The 16,454-nt window shown below is 38.5% G+C and overlaps 1 non-coding gene across 1 annotated transcript; it reads left to right on the top strand.

Annotated features, from left to right (window-relative positions):
- The first annotated feature begins 4,218 nt into the window (after positions 1 to 4,218).
- Positions 4,219 to 4,325, top strand: LOC125871972 (small nucleolar RNA R71). Its single transcript, XR_007447086.1, has one exon. It is a non-coding gene; the product is annotated as a small nucleolar RNA R71 (small nucleolar RNA).
- Positions 4,326 to 16,454: the final 12,129 nt, after the last annotated feature.

The raw sequence follows: 16,454 nt of genomic DNA, 5'->3' as shown, positions 1-16,454 counted from the left end.
ATCGGTAAGTAACAACGAGATGCAAAAAGTTCATATATTGCTTATGCAACTTTATTTGGCCTCATCGTAGCCGCACATTCATTTTTGTTCGATTGTGAGCATTATTCAAGTCATCGGTATTGATCATGACCGATACTCAAATTTGCACAAGAATAGCCACATTCAAACACAATCAAGAGGTGGAAGGAAAAATTTTCAAAAGGGTCCAAAAAACATTTGCAATTTACACAAGGAGCCACAAGCTCAAACATCTACAAAATAGTGCTAAAACACATTTTACAACACAAAACCCAATATATAAACAAAAGTAACAATCACAAGAGGTAGGTATGGAAATACCTCACCCTACCACAAACAAAACACAATTTGTCCTCAAATATAATAAAAATATCCAAAAAGTCAATAAAAAGGACAGGGAGGGAGGTAAAAAAAAGTCTTGTCTACACAGTCTCTCCATATGTTGGGGCATCAGTTCCCGGAGTCACATCAGCAGTACCAGCTCCACATGACCCAACCATGGTGGTGTCTCCCAAGAAAGTCTGGCGGGCAGTCTCGAACATTGAATCCTCAAGATCAACTGCCACATTCATTTGTATGTCTCTAGTAGTAGTCGGAGGAATCTAAGAGGTAGCTGGGGCATCCTCTGTCTCAGCTTCCTCAAATAAAGTGGTGAAGTATGTAGTCTTTAGATAGTCTACGTCCTTCCTCAGGTCTGCAACCTCGGCTCTCAAAGTCGTAACCTCTTAAGCCTCACCCTGTCTACTCTCACAAGTCTCGACTCTCGATGTGAGAGTGTCAATAGATGCTCGTAGGGGTATCAGTGCATCTAGGATAGAACTCTCGATCATTCATGGTACCGCAGCCTCTAATAGAGTAGCCCTCACATCCATAGAATGGGAAAAGTTTCCCATATTCAGGAGCATGTCCTGAGTGATCTTGGTCGGCTGGGAAGCAGTAGAAGTACTAGGAGTCTGGGAGGAAGTGGAAGTACCTGAAGGCTCGGAGGCTGGAGTAGGCAAAGATGCCTCTGCAGGTGTAGAATCAATGTCCACCTCTGGAGATGTATCCACCAGAGTTGCTTTCCTTTTGTCTGCCTCCTTCCGCGTGTACTCGGTCTCTATACGCCGAATGTCTGTGGAGGATGTGGGAGTGACCTCAATATCTCTCGTCTCATCACGAGGAACTCCAGCACGCCGGCATAATTTTGAGATCAAGACCGGGAAATGAAGGGATGTTTGAGGTTGTTTGGCCCTCATGGCCATCTCTTGCTCAGTAATCAATTTCAAGTTAAGCCATTTTTTTACTATGATTGACCCTAGACAGGCTGCCTTTGCATGGCAGAGAATGGACTCATTCTGTGAAGGCATGATAGAGTTGCTAATGAATCTGAACCAGTACCGTGCAGCTTTCTTCTCTATCTGGACTCCCACCTCAATCTACCTTGGGGTGGTGTCAGAAATAAAGGGGGCAAGCCAGCCCTTTAGGTCATCCAGGGACTGAGTTGTCGCCAGGCCCTCATAGTCATGCTCGAACCCTGTGGCTCTCTCAAGGACAGCGTTTATGAGATTGTTGCAATACCCAACTTATTTACCTTGGACCATAACCGACTTCACTGGTCTGAAGGCACTGTCTTTCTTTTAACCAAATCACCGTAAGTTGAGTAGAACTCACGGAGCCAGGTGGGGATATATGGGCCTCGAGACCTGGTGAAGATATGTAATATATGCCACTGGAGTATCTCCCTCACACTGTAGTATCTGCCCTCTAGGCCCTCTGTGGATAGTAGTTTCTCTTCTAGAATTGTCTGCAACCCATCGGTTTTCAATCTGTTAAGTAGCCAGGGAGGAGGAACCACTGGTGGCACTGGGATCACAGTCGGTGCCAAAGTTGGCACTGTATCTGTTGCAGGAGGAGTGGTTGTTGGGGCTCTAGATGAGTCTAGGCGAGACCTAGCATGAACCTCCGCTCGCCTAGACTGTAGGAGCTAGTCATCATCTGGCTCGGAGAGTTCAGCCTGGGAGTCAACGGACTCTCTTTCCCTATTGTAATTGTGCTCGGGGTCTCACATACAGGCCTTTTGCCCTTGCCCTTGCCCTTGCCTCCCTTTGGAGGTGTCGTCTTTCCCTTGCTAGGGAGATTGGTTGTCCCTTTATTTATTTCTATTCCCCGTGCTCTTTTACGAGGTGGCATATCCAATTTTGTTCTAGCCATTTCTGCAAAACATCGTAGAAAGTTAGAAACTTTTTCAAGAAAAATCACAGAAGATATATTGCAGACAAACTCGCTGAATCGATCGGCGTGTCACCGAATCACTTTGGCGAGCCAGATCGGGATCGCCGAAAAGATTGGCTCAAAAATTCTCAGGAAAATTGGCATGTCGGCAATGGGAGGGGCCTTTCGGTGAATCGTTGATAGCATTCGGCGAGCATAGACAAGCCCGCCGAAAGTTATGATGTATTTTAGGAGTTAGGGGCGCAGAAAGGGCGATCAAAGAAGACTTTTGGCGAGTCACCGAGTGCACTCGGCGAACTCAGGCTTCTCGCCAAAAGTTACATACTCAAAACTTAACAAATGCATGAAATTAAAGGCGATCAAAGGGGATTCCGTGAACCGCTGAGTGGTTCGATGAGCTCAACTCAGCTCGTCAAACTACCAAATGTGCCTACTTTCAACCCCGACTTCCAAAATCAACCCCGCAGCCCCCGAAAACAAAATTAAAATAAACACTAGTTCAATTAGACTCAGACCCATACTACCCATTCCCCCGGGATACTTAGACTTCTCCTGATTTGGCCATTTGATGACTTTAGCCCTTAAGAATGACATCAACTGCTCCATCATTAGGGAAAGCACGTCATCTGGCACAAATGTGGGTTACCCGAACTTCACCCAACTAGACCCAACAATATTTTAGCACACCCCAACAATTTATGATCTATTTTAAAGCACGAAACTTGGGAAATCAATAATTTACCAATTTATGCAAAATTTTCAAATTAAATTCGGCAAACAAGCACACACACAATGATTCAGAGAGGCCCATCACACATCACTAAGATCAAAAATCGCAAATGAGTAAAAATCACTAGATACAAGTTCCGGGTTCGGAAAACTAACCTTTTATGTCGAATATATACTTTGAAAGGTTAGGCAGCAAAGAATTCCAACTCCGAACACACAATCGACAACTAAAAAGCGGTAATAATGCAAAAATATAGAAAAATATAGAGCGTGTGTGATTTTGGGAATTTAAAAAGTGAGAGAATGTGAAAGAGTTTGAACTTTTGAACCTTTGGCCTTTAAAACCGTCCAGTTCTCGCCCTTTCGGCGACATTAGTCTTTCTTGCCAAAACACTCAGCGACACACCCAGTGGTCACTTACCTACCGAGTTTTACAGGACCTCCAGTTAATGTGTGGTTCAAACGGCGGACAAAGTCATGATTGTCGACCTGGTCGGTGATTCACCAAGTAGCCCATGGGATCGCCAAGAATACAGACTCCAACCTTGGAATTTCTTGAGTCCAACGGCGGTCCAAGTCGGGCTCGCCGACCTATTCGGTGAGTCGCCGACAAGATATTTTGCTCACCAATCACCACTTTTCAAGCACATTCCACACTTCAACCTGCAAAATCAACACACGATTATTTCTAAAACAAAAATAAAGCAATAGAAACTTGGGTTGCCTCCCAAGAAGCGTCTTAGTTAACGTCGTGGCACGACGTAAGTCCCCACTCAGACTTCACTCATGGGGTGGATATTAGATAACACATGACCCATTTGGGTCTCCAGCAGCTGAATAGATATTGAATGGGAAGCAGTCATCTGATTCAGCAGTGAGACATTTTTTTTTATCTCGTTCAACACTTTGTCATATTCTTTGACTTTGTGGAGAATGAGTGAGAGAATCTCATCTACTTGTCCACCCTCATACTCCTTGGACTGTCTATGCTCATGAGAGGGAATGTACCTATCTTTCTTTTGGTACGGTACTTCCAATTCCATAATCTTTTTGGCTAAGAGATCCAACTGAGTTAACAGTATGGCCAAAATATGGCCCTTCTCAATCTCATTGTTGGTCATGGCTATGTGATCAAGAAGTGGGCCTGCTATTGCATAGGGCAGTCATGCAAGACCACTTGGAGAAATTTGGTCAGCCACTCCTCTGTTCTCAGGACCAAGACCTCTATAGAAGCATTCCAGTAGCATCTTATCTGGAATTCCATGAGTTGGACACTGCTGCAATAATTCCTTAAATCTTGGCCACAACTCATGAATAGTCTCACCCTCCATTTGATTGAAAGTTAGGATGTCATCCCTGAGAATCATCAATCTCAAAGAAGGCTGGCCCATTAAGTCACTGTTGCTACAAGACATGCTTCTTACTTCTGTTCTAAACAAGCAACATGAAGACCAAAACTGAAAGTAAATAGATTCAACTATCACTAAAAAGAACAAAATTCAACTTAACCAAAGAATCTTAACCAACACCACTCCCCGGCAGCAGTGTCGTTTTGATTAACGTTTCAAGGACACTTCATCCAATTCTAAGTGTCAATAATCGCTATTCAGTATATAACCCAACTAAATGAGTTGGGGTCGAATCCCACAGAGAGTAGTACATGTTTAAGATTCAATAGGAAAGTACGAATATGATCAAGTCAATCATAGGAATAGACATTTACGAATAAAAATATAATTCAAATCAAGAAGTGAAACGAATGTCAAATAAAGGGTTTTGGTTTCAATTATCAACTACAATAACAACAAATAATACGAATTAACAAATATGAAACGGGTTCTTGTGATGTGATTCGATTTTAGGCTAATGTGGACAGATAGGTAATTGCAACTATTAGGAAATAGCTGAGTATTAGTGAATAAGCTAGACTATAGAGGAGGTAAACTTTCTCTCGAACAATTTACCCCGAATCAAGTCAATTTCTCTCGAACATCGACAAGCATGCAAAATAAGAACATCCTACGCCTTAGTCCATTCACTCTTTCGAGCTGAATATGTGGAAAAGGGTTTAGGATTCACTCTCTCGAGCTGAACCCATGACAACCCAATACCCACAACCATCAATCAAAAATCTTGGTTTTTAAAACTTCTATCTCGAACAAGCCAAAAATACAAAGGTAGATATGCATTTGCAACTACAATTCTATAAATTAAACCACAACTACTGATTGAAATCACTTCTAAATAGCATTTAAACTAACAATTAGCAATACCCATAAACTAAATCACCCCATAATCACATAATCATACCCCAAGATAGCTAGACATTATAAAAAGATAAAAATCTTTACCAAATTGAGTTTCCATCAACTGGGTAAGATTGATTTCGTCTTTACAAAGGTCCACATTGAAGAATCAAAAAGACCTACTTCCAATTTCTCAAAAGTGAAGACCTTCAATTCGTCAAAGATAAGGAAAACGTGTCTCAATACTCAGAATTCGATATATTGAAAGTATGATACTTACTAATTGAAAAAAAGATCCTAAACTAAATGTTCAAAAACGTATTTATAGTCGCCAAAAATATGTTGCGAAGGGCCATTCGGCGCAGTAAGTCGGGCTTGCCGATCAACTCGGCAATCCGCCCTTTGGTCAATTTCATCGCCTTTTTGCCTTGGCCTTCAGCATCCTCCAGGTCTGTAACTTTGGGCCATCTAACATTGCATCGCAGAACCACCCGGCAATCCGCCGACTACACCTTTCTCTCGCCAACTTGATTTTTTCCTTTAGGGCTTGGCACTCTGGAACTTTAGACAGTCAAGAGGTCGTTCGGTGACTTGCCAAGTAGACTTGGTGATCACCAGGCGTACTTTTTTTCATTCTTTCAACTTGCTTTGTTCCTTTTTGCAAATTAGTGTCCTTGCTTTGTTCCTCAATCCAAATACCTCAAAAATAATGGTTTTACATCAGTTATTAGCACAAAATAAGTATTTGAGGACACTAAATCATTATGAATAAAACCTATGAGTCCAAATCTCAGAATCATCATTCATGCCCATAAATTTCGCATGAACTTCATAAGTTGAGTATCTTTGAGAGGGGTAGTATCTTCAAGTTCTAAGTCTTAAGTATCGAGTTTCTAACCCTTTTGAGATTATATTCCTAATCATGGGACTATTACATGTTACCCATGAATTCCTTGGTTTGAGTAGTTTATGCCCATAATTTTGCATGAACCCTATAAGTCGAGCAATCTTGAGAGTAGAAGTATCCTTAACCCCTTGAGTTGAGTTGTTCATACCCATAATTCCGCAGGAACCCACTTAGTCAAGTAGTCTAGAGATGAGTAGTATCATTGAGTCTTGAGTTAAGAGTACTGAGGTTCTTTATTGCTATTTAGATCCCTCAGTTGAACTGTTCATGTTCATAATTCCACATGAACCATATGATTTGAGTTATAACTTTTAAAAAGATTTTTAAAGCCAACACTTTAGTTCTTCAACTGAGTTTTAGAAAATAAAGATGCGTTTTGAGAAAAGAGAATTCTAAAACATGATTAATATGACTATTGAGTATGCCATCAATGTATGAGCAGTATGGTATCTAGATCTACCATCAATGTTTATGCAGTATGACTTCCTGAGTCATCAATGATTGAAATGATTTTGAGAAAGAGCAGAGTTGAGTTCATTTTCTTTAAAATGATATATGGGAACTAAGTATTCCCAAGAGTAAATGTTTTCATATTTAAGTTGAGAGGAAGCTGAGATTTCCAAAAGAGTTTTGAGCAATTTGAGTACCATCTCTTTTAAGAGAAAGATTTTTGAGTAATAATCTCAAACCATAGAAAAAGTTATGTTTTTAAACATCTGAGCTAGTATATTTTTGGATTAGTATTGAACACCGATATGGGGGAGAGTTCAGATAACTCACAGCCCCCATAAACCATGTGGCCAACATGGGTAGAAAGGGTCATACTTTTTAGATAATTCGTAATCCTTTTAGCATAGATTAGTGGATCCACTTAGTAATAGGTCTTATACCCTGGCAAAGTATAGGGTAGTTCTGGCAGCGTAGGCGAGACATTGTATCATCACATAGCTCATAGTGATGGTTGTTGGTTAGAAAAACTCTCAGAGAGATATTTTGTATTCTTATATACACAGAGTTTACTTTGTATTTTCATATACAAGCAGAGTTCATCTTGTATCCTTGCATACAAAGTAAGTTACTATTGTATTTTTCATTACATTGAGTTGTTTTCTACTGTTTTAAAAGATTTCCATATATTGCATTTCTATTGTTGCTTTATATTGAATTGAGTATCCAGAGTTGAGTACCCAGAGTTAAGTATCTTATTATTGAGTTGAGCCTTATTTCACTAAGTTGAATATCTTATTATTGAGTTAACCCCTATTTTCTCTAAGTTGAGTTGAATTATGTTTCTTTGAGTTGAGTTGAGTTAAGTGTTGAGAGGAGGTAAGTATGTTTCTTTTCCACCAGTTCAAGCTTATGTTTATGCTTTAGAATTCCCCTAACATGCTCGTACATTTCATGTACTGAGCCATTTGTCCTGCATCGTTTCATGATGCAGATACATGTATTCAGGATCATCAACATGCATTTTGTTGAGGTCATGGGATGTTCCAGTCAGCTTTGGTGAGCATTTTTATATTCCGGAGGACTTCACATTTATCTTACAGTTAGTAGTTTTGAGATGTCGTGGGTCTTGTCCCGATATCCTTCTGTAATAGTAGAGGCTTTATAGAGAGAAAAATTTAGTAGTTTTAAATATGTATCTTCCTTGAGTTGTTTTTACAAACTCTGAGTTATCTGTTGAGTATTGTTCAGATTATTTTAAAGTTGATATTATTGAGTTTAATTCAGTTTTTAAGCTTTTGCATGCTTAAATTAGTCTTCCTCTTGTAGTCAGCCAGGATGAGGGTTCGCTTAGGGACCAGCAATTGTTCTTGAGTGTCGGCCACATCCAGGGTGTAGATTCGGGTCATGACATTAGAATAGCTCCTTAGACCTTGCATGAGAAAACCTTTCACCATTCATGATCACTTTTAATCTTTGATTTAATTAGGTGAGAAAGCCTTTCAACCTAAGAATCTTTACTATATGAGAAAAACCTTTCACATCATGCTAGTATGTATTTATGAGAATATCCTTTCACCAACACAATAACATCATCATCATTGGTACTTTACTCGCAAAGCACCCTTAAAACAATTGCATAAATTTCATAAGAAAATGCATAAGCTCATAATTTACCTCTTGAGGTTCAAAATTCATTCTATATCATCAACACTTGGAAAACATAGGTTAGATATGGATTTCATCATAAATTCATGTAAAGCTTGCAGTACATGCATTATTTCATAAAACTCTTCCTAGAAGATCAAAGTCCCACATCATATGATTCACAACTTGAAAACATGGGGATTACATGGGTTCATAGGGGAAAACATCATTAAAAACCATAGTATTTCATCAATGTATGCTTAGAAGATCATAATTCAATCGTTCAAATCAATAATCAAAAGAACCCATTCCAATTGAAGAAAAACCATAACAATTTGGGGATTCTACCTTTTGAAATAGAGGAATTTGGGAACTCCATGGATGGAATGAATCCATGGATGAAAAATATCATACCTCAAGTCCAAATGCTAGCCTTCAATGGAGGAATTGGAACCTTAACTTGAAACACTAGATGAATCCTTCTTCTTTTTCAAGTTCTAGAGAAAATATTTTGGAGAGTTCTTCTTTTGTGATTTTGGAAGAATGAAGTGATTGAGGTGAATTTGGTGGTTAAAATCCTTATATAGGGGTCCTAAACATAAGCAAAACGGCATAGTATAGGAAATAATTAATTAGAAAAAGAACCAACTAACCTTGAAAATAACTACCAGCAGCTGGCTTACAGGACCTCACTGACAGACCGTGGTCAGCACGGTGGACCATCCTGCACGGCCATCGATGGTGATCAGAGACTTGATTTTTTGTCCATCAAACCACGGGCCCTAACAACAGACCGTGGTCTGACCAATGATCCATTGGTCAGGCCGTGGTTTTGGCCTTTCTAGTCTGCCAAGTGGGGCCATGCACTGACCACACCTACGGTCCCTGGTCCCATCCACAGGTCGTGGGTGGCCAGCGTCGGTTGCACCTGCACCTTCTAGAATTTTGGCTCATTACCTTTTTTCGGATATGGGGTGTTACACAGTCGTGGTCCTTGACCAGTGCCTTGGGATAGGCCCCCTGCTGCCTTTCCCTCTTCATGACCACCTTAACAGGTCGTCTACTTCTTCACGACCCGTCTGGCAGTTCGTGGGAGGAGGCCAATTTTGAGTAGGTTCCGTCGCCCCCACACGGGCATCATAACGACCCGTCTGCCTCCCTACTGGCCGTTAAGGCCCTCGTGGGAGGGGTCTTTGCTTAGCCTGCCCAAGGGGACTTTTCACCGGCCACCACATGGACCGTGGTCGCCTTCACGGCCCATCTAGGATTCGTGGAGGGTCCATGGTTCAGGTGTTGGCCTATGAGCTCCTTCCCATTACCCCTTTTTAGGTCTTTCGCTAATCTGAGGTGTTACAATATCTCACCCTTGGGAGCATTCGTCCCTGAATGAGATTTACAACATCATAAGGAAGGTAGAAACTTAATTTTAACAGCCCAACATGCATGAAATTTCATAAATTCACATATCCGGGGAGGAAACATCAACTCCAAGCTAAAGCATGTTCAAAACATCATATGATGAAGTTTATATGCAACTCATACTCAATGCACATAAACAAGTAATAATCAATCAAGTAAACTCATTTTCTCAAAATTTAAGCTTTTCATGAACCATGCATAATGAGGAAATCATGGAAATATCTACGACACATACACCCAATGAGTAAACCATAAGGAGCTAAATACCTCAAGCTTGAGTAGGAACGATGGAAACAGATGAGGATAGCGAGACATCATATCGGCCTTGGTCTCCCAAGTAACACCCTCAACTAGCTGATTCCTCCAAAGGACTTCCACGGAAGCAACTTCTTTATTTCTCAACTTCTTAACTTGTCGGTCTTGAATCTCAACTGGAACTTCCTCATAAGAAATATTCTCCTTAACTACCAACCTTCTAAGAAACTATAGATATCGGATCTCCAACACACTTTTTCAACAATAAAACATGGAAAACTAGATGTACCGATGCCAAGTCATTAAGCAAATCAAGTTCATAAGCAACCTTGCCAAACCACCTCATAATCTGATATGGGCCCAGATAACGAGGACTACGCTTCCCTTTCTTCCCAAACCTCATTACACCCTTCATGGGTGAAATTTTCAAGTAGACCCAATCATGAACTTCGAACTCAAAATCTCTTCTTCTAACATCGGTATAAGACTTTTGTCGACTTTGGGCCATTTTCAACATTTTTCTAATACATCGAACTTTCTCTATACCCTCATGTACCAATTTGGGACCTAATAGGGAAACTTCACCTACCTCAAACCAACCTATTGGAGATCTACACCTTATACCATATAGAGTCTCAAATGGAGCCATACAAATACTTGAGTGATAGTTATTGTTATATGCAAACTCAATCAAAGGCAAATGGTCATCCCAATTACCCTTGAAGTCAATTATACATGCTCTCAACATATCTTCCAAAGTTTAGATGGTGCGCTCTGCTTTCCCATCGTTTTGTGGATGAAAGGTTGTATTAAGCTTAACACAAGTACCAAGACCTTTTTGGAAGGATTTCTAAAACTGAGAAGTGAATTGGGTACCACGACCGGAGATAATGGATAATGACACTCCATGCAACCTCAACATTTCCATCTTATACAACTTAGCATAGTCCTCCGCCAAATAAGAGACCTTGACAAGAATGAAATGAGATGGTTTCGTCATTCGGTCAACAATAACCCAAATTGAGTCATGTTGTCGTCAGGTGCATGGTAAACCAACAATGAAGTCCATATTCAAATCTTCCCACTTCCAAGTAGGAATGATAATATCTTAATTTAATCCTCTGGGATTTTGATGCACAACTTTTGACTCGTTGACAATTAGGACACTTGACCACAAATTCCGCAATATCCTTCTTCATCCCATTCCAATATCTCCCGCAAGTCGCGGTCTGGTTGGCTCCCGGGTGAATGAAATATCAAGAACTATGGGCTTCTAACAAGATTTGTTCTCTCAAGTCATCTACATTAGGAACACAAACGACCTTGATATCGAAGCACACCATCTCCCCCTTGGGAGAAAGCCTCAACAGACTTTTTAAGCACCGCTTGTTGACACCAAATTTTGGTCTGATATTTTTAAAGTTAATACTTTTGAGTATTTCATTCATTAAATAGTTCAAAATGCATGTTTTGCAATTTTAATGCAATTTGTTGATAATTATCCTTATTTATCAAATTTTAGGATTTTTATCGGTTAATTTTGTTTGTATTGTTTGGGTTACAATCGATTGAATACGTTCAAATATTTGTTCATTATTTATTAAATCATTGTTTTTCTTAAATTGCATTTTTTACATGCCCTTGATTACGTTCGTTACATTTTTTAATATTCATTTATTCGTTACATTTGTTAATATTCATTTTGATATTTTGCAAAAGTCTAGAAATTCATTCAAATATGAATAAGATTTCATACACATATATTTTATTGACTAGTGTTTTTAGCCCACTGTTTTAAGATAATAGTATTGTACTATTGATGGTTTTCGATTTCCTATTTAAATAATAGTTTGGTTATTAAGTTAGAGTGGTGAAATATTGTTAGATTAGGATTGAGAATTTTCAGATTTTTATTCACAAAGGGATTTCAGTTTTCATCAATTTTCCGGTCACCACTAACTCGGATTCCGGTCAATCTCCAGCAAACCCAACTCCCATTTTTCTTTTCCTTTTCCGATGACAAGGTCACTCCACCAGACCACCCCAACTGATTCCACTCCCTCGCCATATTTTTTCGATCACCACAACCCATCTTCTCCAAACCAGACCCAAACGACCCCCATCCTCTCCATATTCCATTGCCATCTCCGGGAAACCACATTCCTCCATTTTCTCCAACCAACAACAGCAAAACAGAACCTGAAAACAACCACCCAAAACCCCACTCGTTTTTCACCTTTTCCAGCGAACATCACAACAAGAAAACGAACCAGATCCACCACGAAACCACCACCGCTCCTCGGTTCTTCAACACGTGAATCGACAGTCCCCTTTCTCCTTTCCCCCTTTTTGATTTTATGTTCATTTTTTAGGTTATCAGTGAGCACTTAGCTCCAGAAAAACTTGAAGCTCTAAACTCCAGATCCGGTGTGGCTCAATCGTCGGTGAACAACAACCAACAGCCAAGAACTTCGGTAACTTCTTTTCCTATCGTGTTTTGTCGTGTATTTTAGTTGTTTGGTGTTATTGTTGACATATATCCTGGTTATTACTGTTTGATTGAACCAATTGGGTCTTGTATTTATCACTTTTCATGCCTATTATTATTGTGAATTGCATGTTCTTGTATGTGGTTTTGGATATTGATTTATCACCATTTCTATTAATTTGTTGATTAACTTGCTTGATGTTGATAAACTACTGTTATTATTGTTTTATTTTGTTTAGTTTTTGTCTTCTAGTTAGATTTGATCTGTTTGTTTATTATTATTGTTTGTTGTTGAATTTTTCTTAGTTAAAGTTGATTTGTTTGATTATTATTATTATTATTATTATTTGTTTTCGATAATGTTTGAAATTGTCCAGTAGTTTTATTTTGTTTATTGCTTTTGTATAATATGTTCAAAGTTTGACCGAGTATTACTCCCTCATTGTTAATGTATTTAATTGTTTATTATGCATGCCTTCTTTATGCATTGTTGCATTTGGATTATTATTTTTATTGCATTGCCCCTCTTTTATTGTTAATTATTTTTATTATTATCCAATTTAGTGATTTGTTCGAGTTTTCAGGTAGTTTGGATTATTATTGACACTGTTATGAGTATCTTGCATTATTTTGTTGCCTTTTATTGTTGTATTATATTTTTACATTAAAATTGGCCAATGAAAAAATCTTTTTGTCGATTTTTGAGGCCTTCCCATTTTAAAAGGCGAAAATTTAGTTTAAGTTCATATTCTTTATTTATTAAAATTGGCCGATGAAGAAATTACCGTTGATTTCCAAAGTCTTCCATGTTAATAAGATGGATTTTTATTTTTAAGTTATTATTTGATTTATTCATATTTATTTATTAATAACACTTTTACTAAGTGTCTTTACAGGTACACGGAGTTGCTTCCTATTGAAGCAATTCGAAGGAAGTTCGAAATATACTCTTTATTCATTATTTTGTATATGTTGACGTTAGGCAAATTTAGGCTATTTCTTATATTATTGTTTCATTTTATTACTTGTTTATATCACTTGTTTATATCACTTGTTTATTATACTTGTATATTTGTTTTTATTTCCTCCTCAATTTGAAAAAATGAATTCAGTCGGGATCCACAATTGTGGATTTCGAAGGATGCCTAACACCTTCCATTCGGAATAACTTGAACCCCTTACCTAGAATATATTGGTTTCGTAAATATTTTTTAAGTTAATTTATTAATTGGCAACCTAGTTTTCCAAAAATTAGGTTGTGACTCCCTTTTACCCCTTTTACCCTTTTATTCTTCTAACTTTCTAAAATTGAATTATTATTTTTTGTGTCACCACGACGTTGCGCCCTCTCAAAGTGTTGGGTTATGAAGGGTAATTAGGGCGTCATGCGGAAGCTTATAATTGCAAATAATATGGTTGATAAATTAGACAACACATAAAACTATACTAAAAGATATAATATTATTATTTGATATGACCATTGGTCTACATAATTAAAAACTAATAAAAAGCATAAAAACTGTAGAGAGAAAATCTCCCCATAAAACAAAACTCTTAAACGACTACATTGTGGATTATATTGTTATTGTGTTAGAAGAAACAAACCTATATTTATAGAGTCCTAAAACATTTTCTTACTAGAAAAAGAGTCCTAAAATGAGAGAATAAATCAAATATGAAAGAATAATATATTTTCCTTTCAGAAAAAGTAAAAACATTTATGGTAATGTTTTGTCTTTTCTTTTAGAAAAAAATAAACTTAAAATAAGGTAAGAAAATCAGGACAAAACCCAAACACAAAGGATGTCAACACCGATTCCTTCAATTCAACCAAAATTGGATCATGGCCTTGCTTGGCCTTCACATCAGCTATAAAAGATGATTCTGAACCATTGTGAACCATAACACCACCCTTGGTAGAGTCAACTAGACGAAAACCCAATTGGGCAAAATGAACATCTCGAACTAATTCTTTCTTGTTATACTCTACATGAACAACACTTCCCATCAATAATCGGCTAAGAGCATCCACCACTACATTCGCCTTACCGGAGTGATAGAGAACACTCATGTCATAATCTTTTAGTAACTCAAGTCACCTCCTTTGGCGAAGATTTAGATCTTTCTTATTAAACACATATTGCACACGTTTGTGGTTGGTAAAGACATCTACATGAACACCATACAAATAATGCCTCCAAATCTTTAAGGCAAAAACAACCGCCGCTAGTTCAAGGTCATGGGTAGGATAAATCTTTTCATGGACATTAAGTTGCTTTGAAGCATAGGCAATAACTTTCGCATTTTGCATAAAGACACACCTTAACCCAATTCTTGAGGCATCACATTAAACAACAAAACCATCAGTCCTTTCTGGTAATGTCAACATCGGAGCAGACGTAAGTTTATCTTTCAATTTTGAAAACTCTTTCCACACGCTTCAGACCATATGAACTTAACCTTATTTTGAGTGAATGTCGACAATGGAGAAGCAATCGAGGAGAACCCTTCGACAAACCTTCTATAATAACCATCTAAACCCAAGAAACTTCTGATATTCGAAAGGGATAGAGGTCTAGGCCAAATCTTAACCGCATCCGCCTTCTTGGGATCTACCTCAATACCCTTACCGAAAACAATTTTCCCAAGAAAAGCCACGAACCTTAGCCAAAACTCACATTTACTAAAATTTGCAAAGAGTTGTTGGTCTTTGAGGACTTGCAACACAATCCTCAAATGTTGGTATGCTCGTCTTCACTCCTTGAATAGATCAGTATATTATTAATGAACACAATCACAAACATATCTAGATATTGTCTAAACACCCTATTCATCAAATTCATAAATATCGTTGGAGCATTAGTCAAACCAAACGACATTACCAAAAACTCATAATGACCATATCGAATTCGAAAAGCTGTCTTCGGAATGTCATTTTCCTTCACTCTCAATTGGTGATAACTCGATCGGAGGTCGATCTTAGAAAAGTAGCTCGCTCATTGAAGTTGGTCAAGCAAATCACTATACTTGGGAGAGGATAGTTATTCTTAATGGTAACATTATTCAATTACCGGTAGTCAATACACATACGGAGCGAACCATTTTTTTTCTAACAAACAAAACTGGAGCACTCCATGGAGAGATACTTGGTCGGATGAAACCCTTATCCAATAAGTCTTTCAATTGCTCCTTTAATTCCTTAAGTTCTGCCAGAGTCATACGATAAGGAGGAATAGAAATAGGTTGCATATCTGGGAGAAGGTCAATACCGAAATCTGTTTCCCTTTCGAGAGGAATACCGGGTAAATCATCAGGGAACACTTCCGACAACTCATTTACGACGGGGACTGACTCAAGAGTAGGGGTCTCAGAATCTATATCCCTCACCCTAACTAGATGGTAAATACAACCCTTCGAAATCATCTTTCTAGTTTTAATACAAGAGATAAACTAACCCTTAGGCATAGAATTTCCCCCTTTCTACTCTAGGATAGGTTCATTTGGAAACTGAAACTTGACTACAGGGGTTCTACAATCAATAGAAGCATAACATGCATGTAACTAATCTATCCCAAGGATAACATCAAAATCTAGCATATCAAGCTCTACAAGGTCAACATGAGTGACTGTATGGAGTAAAGAGACGAGACACTTCCTATAGACCCTCTTAACCACAACAGAATCACCAACAAGAGTAGAGACAAAAAATGATCTAACAACACATCCGAAAGAATATCAAACCTCATAGCCACATATGGCGTCACAAAAGACAATGTAGCACCGGGGTTAAGTAAAGCATAAACATCAAGTTGGAAGACTTTCAACATACCGGTAACCATGTCGGGAGAACCCTCTTGTTCACCACGAGTCTGAAGTGCATAAAATATGTTTTGCTTCTGACTTCCACTAGGACCGGATGAAAGATTAGGTTGAGCCTGTCGACGACTATCTCCCTCATTCTTAGCAACTGAGGGACAATCCCTTATCTTGTGGTCCATCTTACCACAACCAAAGAAAGCATTGAAACTCGCAAGACATCTACCATCATGCTTCCTTCCACACTTAGCGCAAGTAGGCAATGAAG

Source organism: Solanum stenotomum, chromosome 7 (genome assembly GCF_019186545.1).
Source record: "Solanum stenotomum isolate F172 chromosome 7, ASM1918654v1, whole genome shotgun sequence".
NCBI lineage: Eukaryota > Viridiplantae > Streptophyta > Magnoliopsida > Solanales > Solanaceae > Solanum > Solanum stenotomum.
Note: the sequence above shows the minus strand (reverse complement) of the source record. Positions and strands in the feature narration are given on the sequence as shown.